The sequence below is a fragment of the Heterodontus francisci genome, chromosome 18, assembly GCF_036365525.1.
Source record: "Heterodontus francisci isolate sHetFra1 chromosome 18, sHetFra1.hap1, whole genome shotgun sequence".
Lineage (NCBI taxonomy): Eukaryota > Metazoa > Chordata > Chondrichthyes > Heterodontiformes > Heterodontidae > Heterodontus > Heterodontus francisci.
Genome location: NC_090388.1, coordinates 63,285,185 through 63,300,269, shown reverse-complemented (window position 1 = coordinate 63,300,269; position 15,085 = coordinate 63,285,185). Strand labels below are relative to the sequence as shown.

The following is a 15,085-nucleotide window of genomic DNA, read 5'->3' as shown; positions in this document are numbered from 1 at the left end:
CCAGCAGTGGCCACCACTCCCAGTGGCGCTGCTGGGACTAAGAGCTGTCAGCTCTCTGACTGGCCAGCAGCTCCATTAGGTGGGACTTGCAGCTTCAAGCGGGTGGGAGACCCACCTCAGACCAATTAAAGGCCAGGGAACCGCAAAATGCAGATCGGATCCCCAGGCCAGGCAGACACGGGTTCGCCACCGACTTTTCAGTCAGTGGACAGCTCCTGTCCGCTAACTCAGTTTATATGTTATGACCATGGCAGCAGGAATGCACCGTCTTCTCTAATTCCACTTCTCCACAAGTCACAACATATATCCAAGTGTTTACCCGGTTACCAGTACAGCCAGCCAATCATACACTATTTTTTTAATCCCAGAATAAAGTACACCAACCACATTTCCTAAACAACAAAATTATCAGTTTACTATAAAACAAGACAACCTGTAACAAAGCAAAGCATTGACACACAGATTGAAATATAAAAGTTCCCTTTTTAAAGTCCCCAATTACACACACACACACACACAGGAAAAATACAGAAATTCCCTCTGTAGATGTCTGCTTCAAAAAGCCAAAAATTACTACTTGCTAATTCTTGACAAAAAAAAGATATGGAAGGTAGCCAGTTGTCCCTTTTTTGGTCTGGCGTCCGGAGACAGATCACTGGGATCATTTGAGAAGCAGTCTGTTCTGGAGACATCGAGAATTATTCTAGTTGGCTTTCCAGGAGAAATGTGACATCAGGGTTTTTCCACCAGCACACACTTGAATCGCAGGATTTTTCTCAGCTTCACAAGAGCTATGCAGCACCAGGGATTTTAGCTCTTCCACACTGGATCTTGGCAGGATTTCTTCAAAGGGGTAGAGGTGGTGGTGAGCTGGGTGTTTTTTTTTTCTCCTTGGCAGGAAAACACCACTGTGTTCAAACAATTCACACCCCAACTAAACTGAAAACAATGTCCAAACCCCAAACAAAGTGTTGACCTTCTGACCTCCATAAACCTTGACATGTGGCTTCTGTTACCATTTTTCCTCAAATCACCAAGGGTTCTATGGTTTACTGAGCCCAAATCACAGGTGGTTTCCAGCACAGGTGGTTTAGAAACAACATCTCAAGTGTCCTTTTGGTGAATGTGGTTAAAAAACATTTCCATGGAATCGTTTGTTTTAACACAAGTCCTCAAAAAATAAAAATATTTTAAAAATGGAAGCTGCCTGACCCAAATAATTCCAGCATTTTCTGTTTTGTTTCAGGCTGAAATATACTTTAGACAACTCAACCAGGACAACAGAAATTTAATGTGCATCGCAAACACAAATGGAACTGCCAGATATTCAATACTTATATTTAAAATGAATGATTCTTCTGGGTCTATTGTATAACAAACAAACTGGACCATTTTCTCAGTCTTGCCATTGTGAGAAAAGAAGCTAGTAAGAAGACAGACAAGATCGCCTCATTTGTTATGCTAATTATCAGTTACTGACCTCAGGACAGGACTACTTACAGCAATTAACCTCATACAAATCTCACTATGTATCTATTTCACAGCAGTGACTTTTTCCTTTTAAGAGACAAATCACAGTTCCACCTTAGCAATGGAATAAGTAGTGTATTAAGTAGTGCTGTTGTTGATCTTCCAACCTAACCACAAGCTTTTCAGAAAAAACTGATCTCGATAAACAGGTACAGATGGTTGAAACAAAATAATACTGTAAACCCAACAAGTGCACTAATTTCCGTTCTAAAAACTCATATGCAAGACAGATACTGACTGGCCTATGCAATTGCTGCATTTTCTGCTCCGATTTTAGATTTTCATCTTTTGCATTCCCCACCCCCATCAGCACTTGCCATTGAAAAAAAAATGATGTGTACCTAAAAAAAAATCTCTTCAAATGTACTTAACCCAATTCAATAAACTCCCACTACCGGTTACTTCAATTAAAGCTTACATACCAACAAACTCTTTCTAGTATGGTTAAAAGTTAATTTGATGCAAACAAACATTCCTAAATACACAAAGTAACAAAGTATACACTTAGTAAAGATTGTATTTCCAACTATGTCTAGATGTCTCCCCTTTTTAAATACATATAGCTTTTGAAACACATTGGAAAAAAACATCCGCACTGTGCAGATATGAGATTAAGAAACCACTAAAAAGCTTGAGTTTAAAGAAAACAAAAGCCAAGACCGCCAAAAGAGGACTGAAACTGGACAAATTCCGTCCCCCTTCCTCCCTCCCTCCCTCCCACCGACTACTACGTGTTTACCAATTGTTGAAAATCTCAGCGATAAAAAGAGCGATTAGAATTTTTTTTGACAAAAAGGCAAAGGAACTGCAAGATTAGAGGTCCTGTTTGCAAAAACAACTCAGGAATTTTGAAGGCGAAAAAAAAAACTACTCACGCAAAATGGTTCAAAAAGAAGACACACTAACCATTGAGCAGACAGCGGCTGGGCACGGCTGGTCTGAGCCGATCGCCCTGGAGCTCCGCGACTCACTGACACTGCGCACGCCCGCCCAGCCCGAGGCGGAACTCGCGCGCAGCGGAACGCCCAGCCGTTGTGACGTCACAATAGGCTCCTGGCAACAGCTGAGGCAGTCGGGCCCGCGCGATCGGCATGAGGCCCAGCACGTGCGGTGTGAAGCTTGCGGCTGATGCAGTCTCCTGGCGCTGCTGAGAGCAACCAAGGGAGAAAAATCATCGGGGCATTAAAAAGATTTCTTTGTCCGTTTTCTTTGTTCACTTGGGATAGGGAGAGGGAACGTCAGCCAGGAAACCTGTTCCTGACCTCACCCGCTGAGCTGGGATAGAGAGAGAGAGAATGTCAGTCACAGTTTCTTACTGATCTGACCCATTGAATTGGGATAAAGAGTGGGAACATCATGTTGGGTGTGGTCAGATTCAGGGGCAGCTGTTATATCTTCTTTGGCCTCCTGGTCTCGAGTGGTGGTTTGTGGAGCAGCGCCTGGAGTGGCTAGAAAGGCCAATTCTAGAGTGACAGGCTCTTCCACAGGCGCTGCAGGTAAAATTGGTTGTCTGGGCTGTTACACAGTTGGCTCTCTTCTTGCACTTTTGTCTTTTTTCCTGCGACTGCTAAGTCTCTTCCTCGCCACTCTTTACCCCACCTGTATGGCTGTCTGGCAACTCTGGCGATCACTGGCAACTGAGTCCCAGGACTTGGGGTCAACGTCACAGGACTTCATGTCGCATTTGCAGAAGTCTTTAAAGCGGAGACATGGATGGCTGGTGGGTCTGATACCCGTGATGAGCTCGCTGTACGATGCGTCTTTGGGGATCCTGCCATCTTCCATGTGGTTCACGTGGCCAAGCCATCTCAAGCACTGTTGGCTCAGTAGGGTGTATATGCTGGGGATATTGGCCGCCTCGAGGACTTCTGTTTTGGAGATACGGTTCTGCCACCTGATGCCAGGATTCTCCAGAGGCAGCAAAGATGGAATGAGTTGAGACATCGCTCTTGGCTGACATACGTTGACCAGGCCTCGCTGCCGTAGAGCAAGGTACTGAGGATACAGGCTTGAAACACTCGGACTTTTGTGTTCTGTGCAGTGCGCCATTTTCCCACACCCTCTTGGTCAGTCTGGACATAGCAGCAGTCGCTCTTCCCATGCACTTGTTGATTTCTGCACCGAGAGACAAGCTACTGGTGATAGTTGAGCCTAGGTAGGTGAACTCTTGAACCACTTCCAGAGCATGGTCGCCATAATTGATGGATGGAGCAATACTGGCATACTGTCCCATGATGTTTGTTTTCTTGAGGCTGATGGTTAGGCCAAATTCGTTGCAGGCAGCCGCAATCCTGTTGATGAGTCTTTGCAGACACTCTTCTGTGTGGGATGTTAATGCAGCATTGTCAGCAAAGAGGAGTTCCCTGATGAGGACTTTCCGTACTTTGGTCTTTGCTCTAAGACAGGCAAGGTTGAACAACCTGCCATCTGATCTTATGTGGAGGAAAATTCCTTCTTCTGAAGACTTGAATGCGTGTGAGAGCAGCGGTGAGAAGATCCCAAACAGTGTAGGAGTGAGAGCACAGCCCTGTTTCACGCCACTCAGGATAGGAAAGGGGTCTGATGAGGCACCGCTATGCTGAATTGTGCCTTTCATATTGTCATGGAATGAGGTAGCTTTGGTGGACATCCGATCTTTGCTAGTAGTCTGAAGAGACCACGTCTGCTGGTCTTTGGTGAGATCTATGAAAGCAACGTAGAGGGGCATCTGTTATTCGCGGCATTTCTCCTGTAGCTGGCGAAGGGAGAACAGCATGCCAATGGTGGATCTCTCTGCTCGAAAGCCGCGCTGTGCCTCAGGGTAGACATGCTCAGCCAGCTTCTGGAGTCTGTTTAAAATGACTCGAGCGAAGACTTTCCCCACTATGCTGAGCAGGGAGATTCCACGGTAGTTGTTGCAGTCACCGCCATCACCCTTGTTCTGAAAGAGGGTGATGATATTGACATCACGCATGTCCTGTGGTACTGCTCCCTCATCCCAGCACAGGCAAAGCAGTTCATGGAATGCTGAGAGTATAGCAGGCTTCGCACTCTTGATTATTTCAGGGGTAATGCCGTCCTTTCCAGGGGCTTTTCCACTGGCTAGAGAATCAATGGCATCACTGAGTTCCAATTTTATTGGCTGTTCGTCCAGCTCATCCATGACTGACAGAGAGTGGGCTGTATTGTGAGTAACCTGGTGAACCTCCTGCATGGATAATAAGCACCCGGGTAAGTTATAAAGGTGGCAGGGGGAGTCAAATAGCCAGGTGAAGAGGGGTGAAAATTATTTAGGCAGTGGATGAGGATAGAGAAATAAGAAAGGGGAAGAGGAGACACCAATGGGGGATGGCAAGGGGTCAGAATCTGTGGAAGATAGTACGAGGAGGGGAAACCGAGGGTGGGGAAGAGGGGAAACCAAAGGTAGGAGAGAGATTTGCAGGGGAGAGACTAGAGGTGGGAGGAACTTTGATTGTACCAGTAATTCACTATCCTACACTGCAAGGCCTGTGAGGAGGGAGTGGAAGGGCTGAATATTATAGGGGCCTCGATGTCGGGATCCGTGATGGGGCGGGGCATGAAGATTGCCCTGGCTGAGGCCTGCCACCAACCTCAAAGCCGTCAGGGCCCGTCCCGAGCTTGATGGCGGTGGCGAGGCCTCGTGGTTGCACCCCCCCACCCGCCGCTTGGCGATGGGACCATCATTTAAATATTCCGATTAATTTACTTACAAAGAACAAAGAACAGTACAGCACAGGAACAGGCCATTTGGCCCTCCAAGCCTGCGCCGATTTTCATGCCTGAACTAAAACCTTCTGCACTTCCGGGGACCGTATCCCTCTATTCCCATCCTATTCATGTATTTGTCAAGATGCCTCTTAAACGTCGCTACCGTACCTGCTTCCACCACCTCCGCCGGCAGCAAGTTCCAGACACTCACCACCCTCTGTGTAAAGAACTTGCCTCGCACATCCCCTCTAAACTTTGCCCCTCTCACCTTAAACCTATGTCCCTTAGTAACTGACTCTTCCACCCTGGGAAAAAGCTTCTGACAATCCACTCTGTCCATGCCGCTCATAACTTTGTAAACCTCTATCGCCCCTCCACCTCCGTCGTTCAAATGAAAACAATCCGAGTTTATCCAACCTCTCCTCATAGCTAATGCCCTCCAGACCAGGCAACATCCTGGGAAACTTCTTCTGTACCCTCTCCAAAGCCTCCACGTCCTTCTGGTAGTGTGGCAACCAGAATTGCACGCAATATTCTAAGTGTGGCCTAACTAAAGTTCTGTACAGCTGCAGCATGACTTGCCAATTTTTATACTCTATGCCCCGACTGATGAAGGCAAGTATGCCGTATGTCTTCTTGACGACATTATCCACCTGCGTTGCCACTTTTAGTGACCTGTGGACCTGTACGCTCAGATCTCTCCGCCTGTCAACTCCTAAGGGTTCTGCCATTTACTGCATTAATGAAGTTCTCGTCACCTCCTGATGAGTGTCGCAATCTTCATCCCGCCGGCCGGTACTACCGCGCCTTCGAATCCCCATCCGGGGCAACGAAGCGCAAGACCTGTGGGGAAGGGGGAGAAGGGAAGGTTATCAAAGTGGGGAGGGGGAGGAGTGGGGTCAAACTTACTTGATTGGTCTAGGGGGTGATGGAAAGGGGTAAAGGGAAAAGGTTCTGAACTTTGTGGGGTGGGGGGCAAGGTCATATATTCAAGGTAAGTATTTTGGGGGGGAAAGGACAGGAATGACGTAATCCTATTGGGGGGGTAGAGGGGCTGGAAAGACTTTTGTAATTATTGTTTATTTTAAATTCACTGTTCCTTTAAAAATTGAAATTGTAATTTAGGACACTAAGCCCTTTAAAAATGGCACCAGCACCTGCGCAGTGGCACCGGACGCTGTTGCCAGGGACAGCTCGCTCACCCACTCCACGTCATCGGGGGCTGGACCGCCCTGGCTATGTTAATGACGCACCGCATATAAGATAGCAGCGACTCCACGGAATGAAAGGCGCGCGTGCAGGCCTCCACCTTTTGCCACCGAGTGCGACATAAAATCCAGCCCAAAATGTCTGCTCATCCCAGCAAGGACCAAGGCCCAGAAAATTTAAGGGAACTGCTTGTTCTTTTACTGTTAGCAAGAAGAAATACTGCTGACTACTCTGCTTGAATGATTGAGTGACAGTCATGTGACAAGCCCCTCTCCCCCCTCTGTGGTTTTAGTTTAGTTTAGTTTAGAAATACAGCACTGAAACAGGCCCTTCGGCCCACCGAGTCTGTCCCGACCATCAACCACCCATATATACTAATCTTACACTAATCCCATATTACTACCACATCCCCACCTGTCTCTATATTTCCCCACCACCTACCTATACTAGGGGCAATTTATAATGGCCAATTTACCTACCAACCTGCAAGTCTTTTGGCTTGTGGGAGGAAACCGGAGCACCTGGAGGAAACCCACGCAGACACAGGGAGAACTTGCAAACTCCACACAGGCAGTACCCAGAATTGAACCCGGGTCGCTGGAGCTGTGAGGCTGGGGTGCTAACCACTGCGCCACTGTGCCGCCCCTAAGCTGGTGTTTTTTCTGCAGCAGCAAGAAGAAGCATCTGGACTCTGACATGTACAGACCCAAGTGGGGGTCTCTCTCTCTCTCTCCTTTTCAGCTTGCAAGTTTCGAATCCTGCCTGTTGACTGACCACCTCTGCATACTCCAGCTGCAATCAGAAACCCCTTTGAAGGAAATCATCTGCATCACTGTCTCCAAGAGACCCACCAAATCAGTCATCTACCTTTTTTAACTAAAAGCCTCAGGACCACCAAATTCAACTGGCAGCTAGCTGAATCACCAAACTCCACAAACTGTATACTTTTCTCTGGATTCTAACTCGACCAATCTACCCTTCCCACTCTGCAACCTATTTTTGTGTGTGTAAACCTCTAGTGTGTGTGAGTGAAAGTTGGTGCCTAGTTTTTATTTTAATTAGTTTGGTTTAAGTACAATAAACTTTCTTTGTTAAACTGAAGTAAACATGTCTGATTGGTTCTTCCTATGATCATAGCAAGGAAGTAATCAAACACCTATTGAATTGGCCAGTACATCAATTTAAAAAAAGAATTAAATCTGTTGTGGTCAAACAAGGAGAGGGAAAAGAGGGAAGCCCTTCAATCCCTCCTCACCTGACCATAACAATGTGCTATGATCTCCATGGAGACCACCAACAAACCAAAGAAAATCAAATCCACCAACTGACACCAATTTAGGAAACAAAAACCAAACAGACAAGATTGAACTTTGATAAATTTTACTTTAACACTCAAACCAAAACCAACATAAATTAAACATGAACATTTAACCACAATCAATGTATGTATATCTTTAAAGGTTACACGTTAACTATCAGATGCTACAAGGGTGTATCTCACAAGTCGTTTTGGTAGTTCTAGTGGCAGGGTAATGCCAAACTCTCACAAAGTGCTTCAGGTCTTTGAACTTTCCAAGTAGAACTCCAGATTCCCATCTCCCAAGTTGCAAACATCAGTTTCCACTCTATAGCAGTTTCTCTGCACTCCAAACCCCACCGATACTGCTTCCCACCAAAACTGCTCACCTTTCCGGAACTTCCGCAGGTTTGCTCACAACAGCACAACAGTCCTAGTGGTGTAGCTTCACTGGTCTCACCTTGTGTAACTCTTCAAGGCACTGGAAACAATGGTCATAACTTGTACTTTCCAAGGCTTAGCTCCTAGAAAACAGGTTCAGTTCAGCAGCTCTGGGAAACTTTTAAAAACAACACCCAGCATTGCAGCTTTTTGCAGTCACTTTTTGCAAGTACTCTTTAAAATCGTCTTGTGAAACTGAAACCTAAGCTCCAATCACATGCTTCTGGTAGAAAACTGTTTGTTTGTTTAACCCGATTCTGACCTCTCAGAACATTAAGGCCTTTTAGGGCTGCATTTTACTAGCTCGCTGTTCGTCTCGGCAGCGAGCTTCCAAAATAGCCAGGTCAGACCTCCACCCCTCCCAGATGATGTTGAGGGGGCGGGCACTCCGTCCCTGTCAACTGCGTCAGCGCCATTTTTAAAAAGGCTTGGTGCCAGTTAATTTAAAATTATTAAAACTAATTTAAAAAATCTTTCCAGCCCCTCTTCCACCCACCCCAAGTTGCCTTACATGTCATTCCTGCCCTCTTCCCCCTCCCCCCCACCAAAATACTTACCTTCAGTACCTGATCCTTACCCGTCTCAGCCTTCACCTGGTCTTACTGTAACAGCGTTGAATTTTAAAAACAGCATGCTTTTAGCTCCCCCTTGGTGAATCCTTGTTCACTGCTTTCCAATTATAAGGCAAAGAAACCAGCACAAACAGGTTTTTTTAGCTTTAAAGAAGAAAAGTTGAAATTTATTAAACTTGAACTTTAACTCTAATTCGGTTGACGCCTCCGGATACACGACACGCCCACGCTAGCATGCATACACGATAGACGCATGCAAACAGACAGAAGAGCAGAAGAAAAATAAAATGGAAACATTTGAGGCAATATCTGAAGAGTTATTGTCATGGTTCTTTGAGCTCACTGTAGAGTCCTTGATTGTAGGTAGATCTTGCTTTTCACTGGGACCCAGTATTCTTCTTACACCTTGTTAGCTGTCGGAGACTTTTCTCTCTTGGGGTTCATGTGTCTTCAGTGGATTCAAAGGCTTGTGAGAAAGAGATGGGAGCAGATGGGAAAGAGCTTCTCAGTTCAGGAGCAAACAGACTTTCTGAGTTCAAACTGTTTGTACAATTCAGAAAACCCAAGCAGGTTAGTCATGTGACTAACTGGTCTGACCACGTCTTGGATTGTATCACCTTAGCAGTTTCTGGAATGCTTCTCTTGCACACAATACCCAGTGATCAAGGTCCATTTTGGGTTGAATGTGTCAGGGAATGGTCCTTTGTCCTTCCAAACACCGTCTGTTAATATGCAAATGTCTTTTCCAGCCACGGCTGATCTGTTTGACAAGTCCTTTCTTCATTCCAGTAACAGTTTAAAATCAATGTTCATGACAAAATTAATGTGCTTCATTCTTGGCAGGTAGGGGCCTAGCATGACAGTCATAATACTTACAAGATTTGTGTCATCTGCAAATTTTGAAATTGTGCTCTGCACACACAAATCTAGGTCATTAATAATCTAGATCAAGAAAAACAGTGGTACTAACACTGACCCCTGGGGAACCCCCTGTATACCTTCCTCCAGTCTGCAAAACATGGTTGACCACTACTTTCTGTTTTCTGTCACTCAGCCAATTTTGCATCCAGGTTGCCACTGTCCCTTTCATTCCATGAGCTTCAATTTTGCTGAAAAGCCTGTTATGTGGCACTTTGTCAAATACCTTTGGGAAGTTCATGTACACCAAATCAACTGCATTAACATCATCAACCCTCTCTGTTATTTCATCAAAAAACTCAATCAAATTAGTTAAACATGATTTTCCCTTAACAAATCCATGCTGCCTATGAATTTTGTCCCAGATTATCATTTCTAAAAGCTTTCCCACTACCGAGGTTAAACTTGGCATGTAGTTGCTGGGTTTATCCTTACACCCTTTTTCGAATAAGGGTGTAACATGTGCAATTCTTCAGTCCTCTGTCACCAATGCAGACTCCCCACTGCCCACCCCCCCCACCTTCCCACCACACCTTCCAAACGCCTACACCCAAACCTGTATCTAAGGAGGATTCAAAGATTATGACCAGTTCCTCCAAAATTTAAGCCCCCAAAAGGCTTAAAGTGGGGCGGAATTCTTAAAATGCATACAGCAGAGCTTTTTTGAGCCAGTACGTAGAAAGTCCTACAAGAGAAGGGACAGTACTGGACCTAATCTTAGGGAATGAAGCCGGACAAGTGGTAGAAGTGTCAGTGGGGCAACATTTCGGGGATAGTGACCATAACTCTGTAAGATTTAAGGTAGTTATGGAAAAGGACAAAGATGGACCGAAAATAAAGGTACTGAATTGCGGGAAGGCCGATTTTAAGATGATAAAACAGGATCTGGCCAAAGTGGACTGGGAGCAGCTACTTGTAGGAAAGTCGACATCAGATCAGTGGGAGTCATTCAAAGAGGAAATAGTGAGAGTTCAGAGCCAACATGTACCCATTAAGGTAAAGGGTAGGACTAACAAGTCCAGGGAACCCTGGATGTCAAGGGATATAGAGGATTGGATCAGTAAAAAGAGGAGGATTGTGGCAGATTCAGAGTGCTGAAAACAGTGGAGGCACTAGTGGAGTATAGAAAGTGTAGGGGGTACTTAAAAAAATAATTAGGAGAGCGAAGAGGGGACATGAAAAAACACTGGTGGGCAAGATAAAGGAAAATCCTAAGGCGTTTTATAGGTATATTAAGGGCAAGAGGATAACCAGGGAAAGAGTAGGGCCCATTAGGGACCAAAGTGGCAATCTATGTGTGGAGGCAGAGGACATAGGTGAGGTTTTAAATGATTACTTTGCATCTGTGTTCACTGTGGAGAAGGACGATGTAGGTGTGGAGATCAGGGAGGGGTTTGTGATATACCTGAGCATATTAGCATTGAAAGGGAGGAAATATTAGCTGTTTTAGCAGGCTTAAAAGTGGATAAATCTCCAGGCCCAGATGAGATGTATCCCAGGCTGTTATGTGAGGCAAGGGAAGAGATCGCATGGCTTCTGACACTAATTTTCAAATCCTCTGTGGCCATGGGAGAGGTACCAGAAGACTGGAGGACAGCAAATGTGGTACCATTATTCAAGAAAGGGAGCAGGGATAAACCAAGTAATTATAGGCCGGTGAGTCTAACATCAGTGGTAGGGAAAATATTGGAAAAAATTCTGAGCAACGGGATTAATCTCCACTTGGAGAGGCAGGGATTAATCAGGGGTAGTCAGCATGGATTTGTCAGGAGGAGGTCGTGTCTGACTAACTTGATTGAATTTTTTGAGGCAGTGACGAGATGTGTCAATGAGGGTAAAGCAGTTTATGTAGTTTATATGGACTTCAGTGAGGCTTTTGATAAGGTTCCGCATGAGAGATTGGCTAAGAAGGTAAGAGCCCATGAGATCCAGGGCAATTTGGCAAATTGGACCCAAAATTGGCTTAGTGGCAGGAGGCAGAGCGTGATGGTTGAGGGTTGTTTTTGCGAGTGGAAGCCTGTGACCAGTGGTGTACCAGGGATCGGTGCTGGGACCCTTGTTGTTTGTAGTGTACATTAATGATTTAGATGTGAATATAGGAGGTATGATCAGTAAGTTCGTAGATGAAAAGAAAATTGGTGGTGTTGTAAAAAGTGAGGAGGAAAGCCTTAGATTACAGGATGATATAGAGGGACTGGTAAGATGGGCGGAGCTGTGGCAAATGGAATTTAATCCTGAGAAGTGTGAGGTGATGCATTTTGGGAGGACTAACAAGGCAAGGGAATATACAATGGATGGGAGGACCTTAGGAAGTACAGAGAGTCAGAGGGACCTTGGTGTACTTGTCCATAGATCACTGAAGGCAGCAGCACAGGTCGATAAGGTGGTTAGGAAAGCATATGGGATACTTGCCTTTATTAGCCGAGGCATAGAATATAAGAGCAGGGAGTTTATGATGGAGCTGTATAAAACGCTAGTTAGGCCACAGCTGGAGTACTGTGTACAGTTCTGGGCAGCACACTATAGGAAGGATGTGATTGCACTGGTGAGGGTGCAGAGGAGATTCACCAGGATGTTGCCTGGGCTGGAACATTTCAGCTATGAAGAGAGACTGAAAAGGCTAGGGTTGTTTTCCTTAGAGTAGAGAAGGCTGAGGGGAAATATGATTGAGGTATACAAAATTATGAGGGGCATTGATAGGTTAGGTAGGAAGAAAATTTTTCCCTTGGTGGAGGGGTCAATAACCAGGGGGCATAGATTTAAGGTAAGGTGTAGGAGGTTTAGAGGGATTTGAGGAAACATTTCTTCACCCAGAGGGTGGTTGGAATCTGGAGCGCACTGCCTGAAGAGATGGTAGAGGCAGAAACCCTCACAAAATTTAAGAAGTATTTAGATGAGCACTTGAAATGCCATAGCATACAAGGCTACGGTCTAAGTGCTGGAAAATGGGATTAGAATAGGTAGGTGCTTGTTGGCTGACACAGGCACAATGGGCCGAAGGGCTTGTTTCTGTGCTGTATAACTCTATGACTCTATGACTCTAATTTCCACCCTTACTTCATTCAGTCTCCTCGGATGCATCTAATCTGATCCTGGTGACTTATCAACTTTAATTACTGACAGCCTTTCTAATATCTCCTCCCTATCAATTTTTAGCCCATTCAGTGTCTCAACTACCTCTTTCACTATGACTTTGGCAGCATCTTCTTCCTTGGGAAAGACACATGCAAAGTACTCTTTAGTACCTCAGCCATGCTCTCTGCCTCATGCGTAAATCCCCTTTTTTGTCCCTAATTGGCCCTGCTCCTTTTAGCATCCTTTTACTATTTATATGCCTATAGAAGACTTCTGGATTTCCTTTTATGTTGGTTACTAGTCTCTTCTCTTACTCTCTCTTTGTAGCTCTTCTTTCATTTTTCACTTCCCCTCTGAAATTTCTATATTTAGCCTGGCTCCCAATTGTATTATCAACTTGACATGTCATATGCAAACTTTTTCTGCTTCATCTTACTGTCTATCTCTTTCATCATCCAAACAGTTCTGGCTTTGTTTGTCCTATCAAGACTTGATGCACTTGAGCCACCTCATTCCCTAGAACCATATCCAGAAACGTTCATTCCTTGTTGGACTGGAAACACACTGATATAGAAATTCTTCATCAAAAAATTCCTCTAAACTCTTGCCCCTCTCTGCCCTTTGCACTATTACAATTCCAGTCTCTTTGAGGAAATTTAAAGTGCCCCATTATAACGATTCTATAGTTTTTACACCTCTCTGTCATTTCCTTGCAAATTTGTTCCTCTATATATTTCTCATGAGTTGGTGGCCTATAGAATACATCCAGTAGTGTAATAATATCTCTATTGTTTCTTAGCCCTAACCAAATAGATTCTGTCCTTGACCCCTGTAGGGCATCCTCTCTCCCCAGCACTGTAATATTATCCTTAATCAATACTTCCACCCCTTCTCCTTTCTTTCCCTCCCTATCTTTCCTGAACATCTGGTATTTAGGAATATTTAGTACACAGTCCTGCCCTTTTATGAGCCAGGTCTCCATTATCACCACAACTTCATACCCCCACCTGGCTACCTGCACCTTCAGATTATGGTGGATTATAATTCTAGCCCCTTTTTGCGACTATCCTGAATCAGGGGTGCTTATCAGATGATTGCTCTCAACTTAAGACATTGGAATGGGTCTGAAGGACTGATCTAACTTTCCCTAAGGAAAGAAACCAGCTGAGAATATTACCGTCCTCCAGATAGCTTTTTTTAAACAACTTTCAGCCAGATTATAACAACCCAGATATTATGAGGGTCTGGGAATCTCTCCTCAGTAATGTACCTCCACACCGACAAGTGTACGAAGATGGGTTCACAAGTTAGCAATACAGAAGACTATGTGAGACAATACGAATTCTAAATTATATGAAAGTTTATGAAAGAACCAATTCACAGTTGGTGAGACAGTCAATCTTAATGTTAATAGTTCTAGGAAAAGATAGAAAGTACAATCTTGTTTCCAGTAGAGAATCCAATTTTTAAATCTAAATATTACAATTAAAATATTTAAGTAGGATATCCATCAATTATTAAAGTAACATTACCATTACCTAACTCCAATAGTCATACCTTTATCGTGAGAGGCGTTGGAACGAGTCCAATGTGTCTAAATATCTCATCTGTGCTCCCAATATTTATACAGTTTCTCAAGCTGCATAATGAATTTCTTTTGTATGGGGGTGTTACCTGAACTGTAAGTAAGTTTGTCCCCCTTTATTTCCCAAATAAGGCGGTATAACTGTTAATTTCTAGGTAAGGACCATCCTCTTTGATTCCTAAGAAAGGTTGTATAACTGTTAATTTCTAGGTAAGGTATGGGCCTCTTTGATTTCTAAGAAAATGAAACTGCAAGCTTCATGATGACGAATGAAAAATTGACCATCTGTGTTTCAAGATTACAATCCAGTTTTTGGGTTTGGATAACTTTGTCAAAAATTCAGTTGACTGCGGCTTAGAGCTATCGGCATAAAACCATCTAATCAAATATTGTACTGTGGTAGCCTTTGTGACAGTTTGCAAAACTATTTATCAATGTTTTACTGTTTGGTGTTGTTCATGACTTTGGGAGCGAATCCTTCTTATCAGAAGCTGCCTTTATGCTTCCAAGTTGAGGCAAGGTTTTCATTCAGAAGCTCATGTCCATTTAGTATTATAGAGATTACCTTTTAGGAAGATGAATCTTTTTTAATTTTTAATCGCTTATTCATAGGAAAATAACTCTTTTAACTTTACAACCCCTCATTATGGCCAGATTCCAGCACAAGCTCACCAATCTTGTCTATACACTCTGTGCATTCGCATATATGAACAGTAAACCTAATTTAGATCTTATTGCATTCTGTCTGAC

At 44.2% G+C, this 15,085-nt stretch overlaps 1 protein-coding gene across 14 annotated transcripts in view; it reads right to left on the bottom strand.

The window, feature by feature from the left end:
- LOC137379685 (uro-adherence factor A-like) overlaps positions 1-14,399 on the bottom strand; it is a 117,030-nt gene extending 102,631 nt beyond the window's left edge. For 12 of the 14 annotated variants that reach the window (XR_010976889.1, XR_010976890.1, XM_068050882.1 and 9 more), the window contains exon 1: positions 2,437-2,521. The gene's annotated coding sequence lies outside the window, so the exon portion shown is untranslated. Of the gene's footprint in view, positions 1-2,405; positions 2,522-14,307 lie in introns of those variants that run through there. The other 2 variants (XM_068050878.1, XM_068050876.1) reach the window with 2 other exon arrangements.
- Between the last annotated feature and the right edge of the window lie 686 nt (positions 14,400-15,085).